We start from the raw sequence: 14964 nt of genomic DNA on the forward strand, positions 1-14964 counted from the left end.
ACTGAACCCCAAGAATGATGCCTCTAGAGTAAACTTGCCTAACATGACAAACTTTAAGTACTGATGGAATTTCAGGGGGTAACCTGGCATGATGGGAGTTGTCGTTCACCCACAACCTTATGCATTTTTCACAATTAAAAATGACTTTTTCAAACAACGCCGGGGACCCAAGCTCGTGTGCTGTAACAATGGCCTCACACCCGCTGTTCGATAGATCAGGCCAGGTCCGAGTGTAAGATTGATGCCAACCGATCGAAGTGGCACATCAAGATTTCCGTATCCCAAAGCACGGCGCAACATTTCTAATTTAACGAGCTTTTTTTTCTTCCTCCTAGGAAAAAAAAAAGAGGGAAGAAAACCCACAACCCCCAAACTAATTAACCTTTGCATTCAAAAACAGGCCCGGCTGGCCGACCCCTTTAGAAGAACAGAAGGATCCGTTCGCTCGGGGAAATCTGCCGTTGGAAGATGTGCGGAACTCGCACGCTTTATCGACAGATAAAAGGAGAAGTTGGACCCGACATCTCGATTTTCCCCGTTAGCGAAGCGATTAGCATTCCTGGCGTGCAAATTATAATTACAGTCCTCTTCAAATATTAATGCCATCGAAGTTGGGGTATTTATACAGCGGCTTGGCATTTATATTTGATGAGATCTGTCAACAGGGAGACCGGCATATTCCCCCCCCCCCCCCCCCGCTTCTGTCTTTTTCCTTCTTCCTTTTCTTTTCCTCTCTGTTCCATCTCGTTTCCAGCTGCGGACATAAAATAGAACAATTAGCTACCTTTTACGGTTATTCCCCATAGAAAGCCGCTTACAGGCCGCATTGGCGAGCGATAGAGGGGGATCTTTGTTTGGAAGGAAGAAAGAAGGGGGAAATAAAGGAATATATTATTATCCTTGGGGGTAAAGCGTGCATGATAGGCAGCAGCGGTCTTTTTTATGGATGCGAAAGACAAAAAAAAGAAAAGAAAAGAAAAGCACGAATGGGTCGTGAATTCAAAGGAACTGCCAAAAAAATATATCCGGAGAAAAAGAATGGGGAAAAATACAGTTAGAAAGAGATAGATGTCTGAGATTAGATTAAAATCTCCAAAGAAGCAATAGGTTTGAGGCCGAGGAGGAGTGGAATCTTTTGAAAGAAAAGGATCGCAGATGAAAAAATAACACATAATACTGTTTTGCAGAAAGGTGTGCTAATCTATCAATTCATCCATCTACCCATCTGATTGCATCTATAGCTACCTATCTATCTAACATTATCTATCTGTATCTGTCTAATTGCATCTATTCACCTAGCCATCCAATCACATCCATTTATCTATCTAGCTATCTATCTTACATTATCTATCTATCTATCTATCTATCTATCTATCTATCTATCTATCTATCTGTTGTTGTTGTTTATTCGATCATTGGATGTGGCCACCCCCAGCTCCTTCAAGGTCAAGGCAGTCACTTCAAGGATACCATCCATCCATCTTGTCCTTGGTCGGCCCCTCTTCCTTTTTCCTTCCATTTTCCCCAGCATCATTCTCTTCTACAAGCGTTCTTGTCTCCCCATGATATGGCCAAAGTACTTCATCTCTGCCTCTAATACCCTTCCCTCCAGTGAGCAACCAGGCATTAATTCCTGCAGTATGCTTTGATTTTCTTGCAGTCCAAGAATTTTCCTCCAACACCACAGTATCTATCTTACATTATATCTACCTACCTACCTACCTACCTCTTACATTATATCTATCTATTCATCCATCTTACGATCTGTCTATCTATCTATCTATCTATCTATCTATCTATCTGCATCTGTCTCATTGAATTTATTCAATCTATTCATCCATCCAATTGCATCTACCTACCTATCTGCCTATCTTATCTATCTATCTATCTCTATCTATCTATCTATCTATCTATCTCTGTCTATCTACCTATCTATCTATCTATCTATCCATCCATCTAATGGCATCTATTTTTTCATCAAAAGATATCTATCCTCCTATCTATCTATCTTACATTATCTCTACCTATCTACCTATCTATCTGCATCTATCTCATTGCATCCATCCATCCATCCATCCAATTGCATCTGTCTATCTCTCTATCCCCCCTCTCTATCTATCTATCTGTCTGTCTATCTATCTATCTATCTATCTATCTATCTATCTATCTGCATCTGTCTCATTGAATTTATTCAATCTATTCATCCATCCAATTGCATCTACCTATCTATCTGCCTATCTTATCTATCTATCTATCTATCTATCTATCTATCTATCTATCCATCTATCCATCTATCTATCCATCTATCCTCCCATCTATCTATCCTACATTATCTCTACCTATCTACCTATCTATCTGCATCTATCTCATTGCATCCATCCATCCATCCAATTGCATCTGTCTGTATCTCTATCCCCCCTCTCTATCCATCTATCTATCTATCTATCTATCTATCTATCTATCCATCCATCTAATGGCATCTATTTTTTCATCAAAAGGTATCTATCCTCCCATCTATCTATCCTACATTATTTCTACCTATCTACCTATCTATCTGCATCTATCTCATTGCATCCATCCAATTGCATCTGTCTGTATATCTATCCCCTCTATCTATCTGTCTATCTATCTATCTATCTATCTATCTATCTATCTATCTATCCGCATCTATCTCATTGCATGCATGCATGCATCCATCCAATTGCATATCTATCTATCTATCTATCTATCTATCTATCATCTATCTATCATCTATCTATCTGCATCTATCTCATTGCATCCATCTATTTTATTTTATTTACTTTATTTTGAACATTTATATCCCGTCCTTCTCAACCCCAGAGGGGGGGACTCAAAGTGACTTACAACCGGCAATCATTAGATGCCAACAAACAAACAATCACAGTACAAACAATTAACATTACGTAAATCAACAAGATTATAAAAACACATTAAAATATTGACCATTAAGTATTAAAACACAACCGAGGCTAAGTCCCCAAATCCAAATCGTAATCCAGAGTTCCAGCCCAAGGTCTATTCATTGACAGTTCTCATAAGTCATTGCAGTTGCTGCTCAATCAGCTGCCCGAATGCTTGGTTCCAAAGCCAAGATTTAAGCTTTTTTCTAAAGGAGAGGAGAGAGGGAGTTGCCCTGATTTTACTGGGGAGTGAGTTCCATAGATGAGGGCCACCACCAAGAAGGCCCTGTCTCTCATTCCCGCCAATTGTGCTTGTGAGGGTGGCAGGATCGAGAGCAGGGCCTCCCCTGATGATCATAAACTCCGAGGTGGATCATAGAAGGAGATACATTCAGACAAGTAAACTGGGCTGGAACCACATAGGGCTTTATAGGTCAAGACCAGCGATTTGAATTTTGCTCGGAAATGGCCCGGCAGCCAGTGGATCTGACATAGCAGGGGGTGATATGCTCCCTGGATCCATCTATCTCTAATTGCCTATCTATCTATCTATCTATCTATCTATCTATCTATCTATCTCTGCATCTATCCATCTATCTATCTATCTATCTATCTATCTATCTATCTATCTATCCATCCATCTAATGGCATCTATTTTTTCATCAAATGGTATCTATCTATCTCTGCATCTATCTATCTATCTATCTATCTATCTATCTATCCATCCATCCATCCATCCATCCATCCATCCATCTATCTATCTATCTACCTATCTCTGTCTGTCTGTCTATCTATCTATCTATCTAGCTATCTATCTACCCATCCATCCATCCATCCATCCATCCATCTAATGGCATTTATTTTTTTCATCAAATGGTATCTATCTATCTCTGCATCTATCTATCTATCTATCTATCTATCTATCTATCTATCTATCTCTATCCATCCATCCAATTGCAGCTATTTCTTTATCTAACTCTAATTGTACATCTATCTATCTATCTATCTATCTATCTATCTATCTACATATCCATCCAACTGTATCTATCTATCTATCTATCTATCTATCTATCTATCTATCTATATCTGCATCTACCTAACTGCATCTATCCATCCATCCAATTGCATCTCTCTTTCTGTCTGTCTATCTAATCTATCTAGCATTGAATGTTTGCCTTTATAATGTTGGAAGCCACCCTGAATCCCCTTGGGGAGATAGGGTGGGCTACAAATAAAGTATTATCATCATTATCATCATCCAACCATTTAATTACATCTATCATCTATCCATCCATCCATCTGCATCTATCTATCTATCTATCTATCCATCCATCTATCTGCATCCATCTAGCTAGCTATCATTTGGTCTCAAAAGAACAAAAGGGACATTTTTCATTTTTCAAAGTCTACATTTGAAAATCCCAGACCTCATTTTTTTGCAACTACCCCAGATTCTGCCTCTCTAGATATCAAATATCTATTCTGCCTCAACTTGCCAAATAAATGCCCATCTTGCCAACTGCCGTGGAACAAATGACGCCAGAGAAGTTGTTCCGTTTTTTGAAAGCAAATGGAAACCAGCGAGAGATTTGGCAAGACTAAGCCGGCCCCGGGCCAAACCATGTCGGATCCCAGCTGTCCTTTGGACAGGATCCATTCCTTCCCCATACCATCTTTCATGGCTTTGCTTCAATTTTCTAGTCCTGCTTTACAGATCTCGGTGGCATCAACACTGTAGAATGAACACAGTTTGACAGAGCTTTAGTTGCCATGGGGTCCTGGGAGTCATAGTGTGATATTATAACTCCCAGGATTCCCATCACCAAACTACAATGCCCAGGATTCCATTGAGGCAATGCGGAGTCAAACTGCGTTCATTCCGCAACGTAGATGCACCTATCGCCAAACTACAACTCCCAGGATTCTATTGAGCCAATGCAGAACCAAACTGCATTCATTCTGTAGTGTAGATGCACCCATCACCAATCTACAACTCCCAGCATTCTGTAGCAGAGTCAGACTGCATTCACTCCGCAGTGGTGCTGGATTTTGAAAAACCATAAGCTGGAAATATAGCCCAGCGGCTTCGCTGATGCATGGCCAGATGGGTTCTTATTATTTTGCCTGTCCTCCCACAGAGAAGATGGAGATCTGGCACCGAAGGTGGCACCGCTAACTGTGTCCCCTTCCCTGTTCTCCCTTTGCGCTTGGCTGGCTCTCTCTCTTTCTCTCTCTCCCCAATGTCTCTCCATAAATCATCGCTTGCCATTTCCCTTCCGCTGGTCGACATCATCGTTCTCTGCATCGTCGGCAAGAGATGACACACTTTGGAGAGCGTGAGTACGGCATGTCTTCTTTTGGGGGGGGGGGGGATTTGTTTCTATTTTTCTATTGGAAAGAAAGGTCATTTGTAACCTCTCAGGGGATAATCCTGAAACAGAGCGCATTGCCCTGTGGAAATCCCAGCTGGAGAGTTGAAAGGGGACATTAGAGGTCAAGTCAAACCTTCCACTTTGGATATTATTTCGCACAAATTCTGCAGTGATTGAAACCCATTCTCTCGCCATCCTAGCCTTTAAGAGAGGTAAAATGCTAGTAAGGCAAATGGAGGCATTTCTCCTCCAAATATGAATCCTGTTCCCATAAACTGATAGGCAGCTTATGTTCCTGATCGACACTGGAGACTTTGGGCATTTCTGATCCACATGTCAACATGGATATCATCCAGAGAACTCTTTGATTTCTATTGGCACAACAACAACAATCATCATCACCACCATCATCATCCTCATCTCCCCCTATGTCAAAAGAAATGGTCTATTTTTCACAACATTATGAATCAGTATCTAAACTTCATAACGTTAAGAATTAGTATCAAAACTTTGTAATGTTACGAATCGGTATCTGCACTTCGTAATGTTGCAAATCGGTATCTACACTTTGTAACATTCCAAATCGATATCTGCACTTCGTAATGTTACAAATTGGTATCTGCACTTTGTAACGTTTCGAATCAGTAGCTTCACTTCATAAAGTTACAACTGCATTTCGTAACATTACAAATCGGTATCTGCACTTCGGAACATTATGAATTGATATCTGCACTTCGTAACGTTACGAATCGGTATCTGCACTTTGGAATATTATTAATCGGTATCTACACTTCGTAACATTATGAATCGGTATCTGCACTTCATAATATTACAAATCGGTATCTGCGCTTCGTAACATTACAAATCGGTATCTGCACTTCGTAACATTACCAATTGGTATCTGCATTTCGGAACATTATGAATTGGTATCTACACTTTGTAACATTACGAATTCGTATCTGCACTTCATAACATTACAAAACAGTATCTGCACTTTGGAACATTATGAATCGATATCTGCACTTCATAACGTTACAAATCGGTATCTGCACTTCATAACGTTACAAATTGGTATCTGCACTTCGAAACATTATGAATCGATATCTGCACTTCAATACGTTACGAATCGGTATCTGCACTTCATAACATTACAAAATGGTATCTGCACTTCGGAACATTATGAATCGATATCTGCACTTCATAATGTTACGAATTGGTATCTGCACTTCATAACATTACAAAACGGTATCTGCACTTCGGAACATTATGAATCGGTATCTACACTTTGTAACATTACAAATCGGTATCTGCACTTTATAACATTACAAATCGGTATCTGCACTTTGGAACATTATAAATCGGTATCTACACTTCGTAACATTACGAATCAGTATCTATGCTGCAGAAATGAAATAAAAGATGAAAGAAATAAAGAAATGAAATAAAAGATGTGCATCTAGGCAAGACTATTCCAATGCACACAGGGCACGCGCCTGCTGTGCATTGGAGATGACCACTGGAGGCTGTTCATGCTGAATGGGTAGAACAAAATGAAATGTGGAGATATAGGATAGCTTGAAAATGGTACATTTGAAAGGGATCTAGGAGTCTTAGTGGACCACAAATGGAACATGAGCCAATGGTGTGAAGCGGAGGCGAAAAAGGCCAGTGTGATTCTTGGCTACATCCATACGAATCTAGTATCTAGAGGGAAGTCATAATCCATGTGAAAGGGAACTAGGAGTCGAAATAAGCCACAAACTGAATATGAGTCAACAGTGTGATACGGCAGTGAAAAAGGCCAATTCGATCTAGGCTGCATCAATAGGAATCTAGTGTCCAGGTCTAGGGAAAGTCATAGTTCCATTCTATTCTGCTTTAGCCTGAAATAATCCTGGTTCAAAGCAAGTTCAAGAAGGATATGAATAGGATGGAAGATGTCCAGAGAAGGGCAATCAAAATAGTCAGAGCCCTGGAAACTATGAATCCCTGTGTGTGCAGTTAAAGGAAGAAAGGAGACTAGAAAAGCGAGAGATATTCTCCAGGGTTTTGTCTGAAAGGGAGGAATGGCATTCCCTCACCTTGCCTTCTCTCCAGGCCAATCAATAACGGCTTTCCAATCAATTTCGCCAGAAGAGAATGGGTCAAACGGCTGCTTGGAAAATAAAAGAAAGAGAGAGTTTTGCTTTACAGTGACCCCATACATTTCTTTGGGGTTTTCTTCGCAAGGAAGACTTGGTTCCTTCCTCCGAAATAGAGCCTAAAGCACCTGGGATGCATTTGGTGGTCTCTCATCCAAGGACTCACCAAGGCTGGCCCTGCTTTGCTTCCAAGGCCACAAGGGCCGGGCTTTAGCACAGCAGATTAAACCGCCAGCTGCAGAAAATCTTGCCGATCGAAAGGTCAACGGTTCAAGCCCTGGTTGGGGTGAGCTCCCGCTGTTGGCCCAGCTTCTGCTCACCTAGCAGTTCTAAAACAGCAATGTGAGTGGATAAATACGTACTGCTTTGTCGGGGAGGTAATAAAAGGCACTTATTTGGAAATGATTGGGAGAACATCAAAGGACAACAAACTCCTCAGCATGGAAGATGGAGCAACAAGAGAGACAGCACCCCCTCGTGGCCAGAGTTGAGCACAGGCTTCAGGTGATGGAGATGGAAAAAGATGGGAAGCCTTTACCTCTGTTTATGTACTGTCTGTCTTTGTTAATAGATGAATGATAGCTATCAGATAGAGAGACAGATCCTGGATAGGTGGATAGGTAGATAGATAGATGGATAGATAGATAGATAGATAGATAGATAGATAGATAAGAGAACTAGATAGATAGATAGATAGATAGATAGATAGATAGATGTCATGTAGATTGATACCAGGTATATAGATATCTATTTGGTAGATATATCAGAGAGCTACATATAGTATGATGTCAGATAGATAGATCAATATCAGATATCAAGTAGAGTGCTGTGAGGTCTATCTATCTATCATAGATATCAGAGAGATACATATGAAGATGTCAGATAGATAGATAGATAGATAGATAGATAGATAATGTCAGCTCCATAAATAGATGTCAGATAGATAGATAGATAGATAGATAGATAGATAGATAGATATAGATAGGGAGTGTTTAGGTAGATAGATAGATAGATAGATAGATAGATATCAGATAGACAGGTATCATATAGATATCAGGTATATCGATATCTATTTGATATCAGATACATGTGATGTCAGATAGATAGATAGATAGATAGATAGACAGACAGATACCAGGTAAATAGATATCAGATACATAGAGAGATCTCAGATAGGTTGACAGACAGATAGGTATCACATAGATAGTTATATACAATTTTCTATTTGATAGATATCAGAGAGATAACAGAGATATTGATCAGATAGATAATAGATAAATATCAAATAGAGATAGATAGATAGATAGATAGATAGATAGATAGATAGATAGATGACCCTACATGGAAGGTGTCATATAGTTTGATGATAAAGCACTGATCCCTAGATTCGAAATCCTTCATATATCTAGATTTCTATATTCCTGGAATACCCTTTCTCTTTCTTTCTTTGTTTCTTTCTTTCTGTCTTTCTCCCTCCCTCCCCCTTTTTTCTCTGTCTTCACCACTCTCTCATTTTTTCCTTTCTTTTCCTTTCCTCTCCATTCCATTCTATTTTATCCCCTTTCTCCCTCCCTTTTCTCCTTTTTTTCTTTCCCCTTCCCTCTCTTTTCTGTCTCACTCTGCCTCCCTTCAATCCCTCTTTCCATTTCCCCTTCTCTTCCATATTCTCTCTCTTTTCTCCCCTTCTCCCTTTCTCAGCCCCCCCCCCTCGATCCCTCTCTTTTTCTCTTCTTTCCTCTCCCCCTCTTTCTCTGGTGCTCTCTTTCTTCCTTTGGCTCTCTCCCTTCCTTTTCATTCTCTGTCTTTTGCTTTTTCTCTCCTTCATTCTCTCTTTTTCTATTTTCTTCCTTTCAGTTCCTTTTCTTCTCTCTCTCTCTCTCTCTTCTTCTCCCACTCTCTCTTTTAATCCCTCCTTTCTCCTCCTCTCTTCATCCTTCTTTTCGCTCACTCTTTCCCTCCCTCTCCCTTTTATCCCCTTTTCTCTGTCTCTCCTTCTGTCCCTTTCTACTTCTTTCTCTCTCTTTTCATCCCTTTCTTCTTTCTCTCCCTCTCCCTTTCCATCTTTTCCTTCTCTCCCTCTCTTTTCATCCTTTCCTTCTCGTTCTCTTCCCCTTCTCTCTCCTTTTCTCTTTTCATCCTTCCTTCCCTTCCCTCCCTCTTTTTTATCCTTCTTTTCCCTTCCCCTTCCTCTCTCTCTCTCCTTCTGTCCCTCTCTACTTCCCTCTCTCTCTTCATCCTTTTCTTCTCTCCCTCTCTCTTTTCATCAGTCCCTTCCTTTCCTTCTCTGTCTCTTTTAATCCCTTCCTTCCCTCTCTTTTCGTCCTCCTTTTCCCTTCCCCTTTCTCTTTCTCTCCTTCTGTCCCTCTCTACTTCCCTCTCTCTTTTCATCCTTTTCTTCTCTCCCTCTTTTTTCATCATTCCCTTCCTTTCCTCCTCTGTCTCTTTTCATCCTTCCCCTCCATCCCTCTTTCTTTTCGTCCTTCTTTTCCTTTCCACTTTCTCTCCTTCTGTCCCTCTCTACTTCCCTCTCTCTTTTCATCCTTTTCTTCTCTCCCTCTCTTTTCATCCTTTCCTTCCTTTCTTTCTCTGACTCTTTTCATCCTTCCCTTCCTCTCTCTTTTCATTCCCCCTCTCTCTTTTCATCCTTTCCTTCCTTTCCTTCTCTGACTCTTTTCATCCTTCCCTTCCCTCCCTCTCTCTTTTCATTCTTCTTTTCCCTTCCCCTTTCTCTCTTTCTGTCTACTTCCCTCCCTCTTTTCATCCTTTTCTTCTCTCCCTCTCTCTTTTTATCCTCTCTTCCCTTCTTTTCATCCCTTTCTCTTCCTTTCCCTCCCCTTCCTGCTCTCCCTCTCTACTTTTCATCCTTTCGTTTTCTTCTTCTCTCTCTTTTCATCCTTCCTTTCCTTCCCTTCCCTCCCTCTCTTTCATCCGTTTCTCTTCACCTTTCTCTCCCCCCCCCTCTACCCTCTATTTTCATCTCTGTTCATCCTGCCTTTCTTTCTCCCTCTCTCTTTTCATCATTCATTTCCCTTCATCTTTCTCTCTCTCCTTCAGTCGCTCTCTACTTCTTCCTCTCTTCATCCATTTCTTCCTTCTCTCCTTCTCCCTTTTCATCCTTCCCTTCCTTTTCTTTCCTCCATCTTTTCATCCCTTCCCCTTTCTCTCTGTCACTCCTTCGGTCCCTCTCTCTACTTCTCTCTCTCCCTCTCTCTCTCTCTCTCTTCATCCTTCCCTTCCTTTCCTTCTCTCCCTCTCTCTTGGCATACTTCCCTTCCTTTTCTTCTCTCTCTCTTTTATCCTTCCCTTCCTTTCCTTTCCTCCCTGTTTTCATCCCTTTCTCTTCCCCTTTCTCTCTGTCTCTCCATCTGTCCCTCTCTCTCTACTTCTCTCTCTCTTCATCCTTCCCTTCCTTCCCTCCCTCTCTTTCATCCTTCCTTTCTCTTCACCTTTCTCTCTCTCTGTCTCCCTCCTTCTGTCCTCTCTTTTCATCCTTCCTTCCTTTCCCTCCCTCCCTCTTTTCATCCTTCCTTCCCCTTCCCCTCTCTCTTTCAGTCACTCTCTACTTTCTCTCTCTTTTCATCCTTTTCTTCCTTCTCTACCTTTTTATCCTTTCCTTCTTTCCCTCTCTCTTTGCATACTTCCCTTCCTTTCCTTCTCTCTCTTTTATCCTTCCCTTCCCGTCCTTTCCTTCCTCCCTCATTTCATCCCTTCCCCTTCCCCTTCCTCTCTGTCTCTCCTTCTGTCCCTCTCTCTCTACTTCCCTCTCTCTCTTCATCCTTCCTTTCTCTTCACTTTTCTCTCTCTCCTTCTGTCCTTCTCTATTTTCATCTCTTTTCATCCTTCCTTTCTTTCCCTCCCTCTCACTTTTCATCCTTTCTTCCCCTTCCCCTCTCTCCTTCAGTCGCTCTCTACTTCCTCTCTCTTTTCATCCTTTTCTTCCTTCTCTCCCTTTTTATCCTTTCCTTCTCTCCCTCTCTCTTTGCTTACTTCCCTTCCTTTCCTTCTCTCTCTATTTTATCCTTCCCTTCCTTTCCTTCTTCCCTCATTTCATCCCTTCCCCTTTCTCTCTGTCTCTCTTTCTGTCCCTCTCTCTCTTCATCCTTCCCTTCCTTTCCTTCTCTGCCTTTCTCTTGGCATACTTCCATTCCTTTTCTTCTCTCTCTCTTTTATCCTTCCCTTCCTTCCCTTTCCTCCCTCTTTTCATCCTTTTTCCTTTCTCTCTGTCTCTCCTTCTGTCCCTCTCCCTCTACTTCTCTCTCTCTCTTCATCCTTCCCTTCCTTTCCTTCCCTCCCTCACTTTCATCCTTCCTTTCTCTTCACCTTTCTCTCTCTCTCCTTCTGTCCTTCTCTATTTTTATCTCTTTTAATCCTTTCATTCTTTCCCTCCCTCTCTCTTTTCATCCTTCCTTTCCCTTCACCTTTCCCTCTCTCCTTCAGTCACTCTTTACTTTCTCTCTCTTTTCATCCTTTTCTTCCTTCTCTCCCTTTTTATCCTTTCCTTCTCTCCCTCTCTCTTTGCATACTTCCTTTCCTTCTCTCTCTCTCTTATCCTTCCCTTCCCTTCCTTTCCTCCCTCTTTTTATCCCTTCCCCTTCCCCTTTCTCTCTGTCTCTCCTTCTGTCCCTCTCTCTATACTTCTCTCTCTCTCTTCATCCTTCCCTTCCTTTCCTTCTCTCCCTCTCTCTTGGCATACTTCCCTTCCTTTTCTTCTCTCTCTTTTATCCTTCCCTTCCTTTTCTTTCCTCCGTCTTTTCATCCCTTCCCCTTTCTCTCTGTCTCTCCTTCTGTCCCTCTCTCTACTTCTCTCCCCCCCCCCTCTCTCTCTTCATCCTTCCCTTCCTTTCTTTCTCTCCCTCTCTCTTGGCATACTTCCCTTCCTTTTCTTCTCTCTCTCTTTTATCCTTCCCTTCCTTTCCTCCCTCTTTTCATCTCTTTCCCTTCTCCTTTCTCTCTGTCTCTCCTTCTGTCCCTCTCTCTCTACTTCTCTCTCTTCATCCTTCCCTTTCTTTCCTTCCTTTCCTCTCTTTCATCCTTCCTTTCTCTTCACTTTTCTCTCTCTCTCCTTCTGCCCTTCTCTATTTTCATCTCTTTTCATCCTTCCTTTCTTTCCCTCCCTCTCACTTTTAATCCTTCCTTCCCCTTCCCCTCTCTCCTTCAGTCGCTCTCTACTTCCTCTCTCTTTTCATCCTTTTCTTCCTTCTTTCCCTTTTTATCCTTTCCTTCTCTCCCTCTCTCTTTGGATACTTCCTTTCCTTCTCTCTCTCTCTTTTATCCTTCCCTTCCTTTCCTTTCCTTCCTTCCTCATTTCATCCCTTCCCTTTCCTTTCTGTCTCTCCTTCTATCCCTCTCTCTCTACTTCTCTCTCTCTCTTCAACTTTCCCTTCCTTCTCTCCCTCTCTCTTGGCATACTTCCCTTCCTTTTCTTCTCTCTCTCTTTTATCCTTTCCTTCCTTTCCCCCCTCTTTTCATCCCTTCCCCTTTCTCCTCTCTCTCTACTTCTCTCTCTCTCTCTCTCTTCATCCTTCCCTTCCTTTCCTTCCCTCCTTCTCTTTCATCCTTCCTTTCTCTTCACTTTTCTCTCTCTCTCCTTCTGCCCTTCTCTATTTTCATCTCTTTTCATCCTTCCTTTCTTTCCCTCCCTCTCACTTTTCATCCTTCCTTCCCCTTCCCCTCTCTCCTTCAGTCGCTCTCTACTTTCTCTTTTCATCCTTTCCTTCCTTCTCTCCCTTTTTATCCTTTCCTTATCTCCCTCTCTCTTTGCATACTTCCTTTCCTTCTCTCTCTCTCTTATCCTTCCCTTCCTTTCCTCCCTCCCTCGTTTCACCCCTTCCCCTTCCCCTCTGTCTCTCCTTCTGTCCCTCTCTCTCTCTCTTCATCCTTTCCTTTCCTCCTCTCTCCCCCTCCCTCTCTCCCTCCTTTCCTTATCTGCTCTGCTTGGGGACGTCTTCCCAGCAGATCAATGGAGCAGCCAGCCTGAGAGTGGCCCTATTATGGGATGGCGCCTTCCTTCCTTCCTGCTGGACCCAGGACTTTCTCTCTTTCTCTCTCTCTCTCTTTCCAGGCTCAGGGAAAGGCATCCCTCTCCCATTCAAAGGGGAGAAAACCAGCAAGATTCGCATCAACGCTGGAAATAAATTGGCTTTTTCTTCCTTTTGCTTCCAAGGCAAACAAAGGCGCAACAATTCCATTCCTGGAGGGATGCTGATGGCTTTTTTGGGGGGGATCTCCCTCTGAAAGGCCAAACAGCTGGAACTTTGTTTCCAAAAGCAGGAGGAAAACAAATGGAGACTGTAAGAGACAGATGGAGCTGAAAGGCACAAGGTATTGATTCTGGGCTGCAGCAAGAGCTGCTCTAGTTGCTTTTGAAATATATATAGATATATATACACACAAATATATAAATGTATTACTCCCTCCCTCCCTCTCTATATATATATTTATCTCGAACCTTACAAGGAAGTTTATTTATTGAGCATTGAAAGTATAAACAAATAAGCCCAGAATGTGTGGAAACAGTAATTTTTCTATTTGTTGTCAGAAGCTAGGAGAGTTTACTCAAAAGTAAACCTTTGGACATTATTAGTATTATTATTACTACTATGACTATTACCATTATTTCTTGTCTGAAGTTCAGGATGTTTATTCTAAAGTAAACCTTCCAGGGTTGGCATTTATTATTATTATTATTATTATTATTATTATCAAGAGTTATTATTATTATTGCTAATAAATAAACAAATGTACTATAATAATAATGTAATAATAATAAATCATATAAATGTAATGTAATAATAGATAATGATAATAAATAAGTGTAATATAATTATAACAATAATAAATAATGATAATAAATAAATGTTACATTATGATTAATATTATCATTTATTTTTTATCATTTATTATTACAATTTATTATTAATATTATATTATTATATGTCTGACACTAAGGCTCAAAAGTTAGCCTTCCAAGATTGAATGGGATATTCTTCTTATTATTATTATTCTATATTATTGTTATTTCTTTATTATTATAATTATTATTATTATTATTGCTAGCTGTCTGTACCTTAGGGCCATGCACTTCCAGGGTTGAATGTGACCTTATTATTAATAGTATTATTATTATTATTATTACTACTACTATTGGCTGTCAGAACCTAGTATTATTTATTCAGTCTAAAGTAAACCTTCTGAGGTTGAATGCATCATCATCATCATTTGATTTATTTACTTATTATTATTCAAAAGTAAGCCTTCCAGGGTTGAATGGGATATTATTATTATTGATAATAATATTATTATTGTGTTGTAGAAGGCTTTCATGGCCGGAATCACTGGGTTGCTGTGAGTTTTCTGGGCTGTATGGCCATGTTCCAGAAGCATTCTCTCCTGACCTTTCACCCACATCTATGGCAGGCATCCTCCGAAGTTGTGAGGCCTGTTGGAAACTAGGCAAGTGGGCTTTATATATCTGGAATAATGTCCAGAGTTAGAGAAATAACTCTTGATTCCCAGAAACACCAATTATTA

The 14964-nt window shown here is 40.9% G+C and overlaps 1 protein-coding gene across 5 annotated transcripts in view; it reads left to right on the forward strand.

Annotated features, from left to right (window-relative positions):
* Positions 1-4826: 4826 nt before the first annotated feature.
* SHD (Src homology 2 domain containing transforming protein D) overlaps positions 4827-14964 on the forward strand; it is a 65441-nt gene continuing 55303 nt past the window's right edge. Inside the window, exons 1-2 of one of the 5 annotated variants that reach the window (XM_060784952.2) lie at positions 4827-5257; positions 13496-13755. The gene's annotated coding sequence lies outside the window, so the exon portion shown is untranslated. Of the gene's footprint in view, positions 5258-12434; positions 13756-14964 lie in introns of those variants that run through there. The other 4 variants (XM_060784951.2, XM_060784953.2, XM_060784954.2 and 1 more) reach the window with 4 other exon arrangements.

The sequence above is a fragment of the Anolis sagrei genome, chromosome X (genome assembly GCF_037176765.1).
Source record: "Anolis sagrei isolate rAnoSag1 chromosome X, rAnoSag1.mat, whole genome shotgun sequence".
Lineage (NCBI taxonomy): Eukaryota > Metazoa > Chordata > Lepidosauria > Squamata > Dactyloidae > Anolis > Anolis sagrei.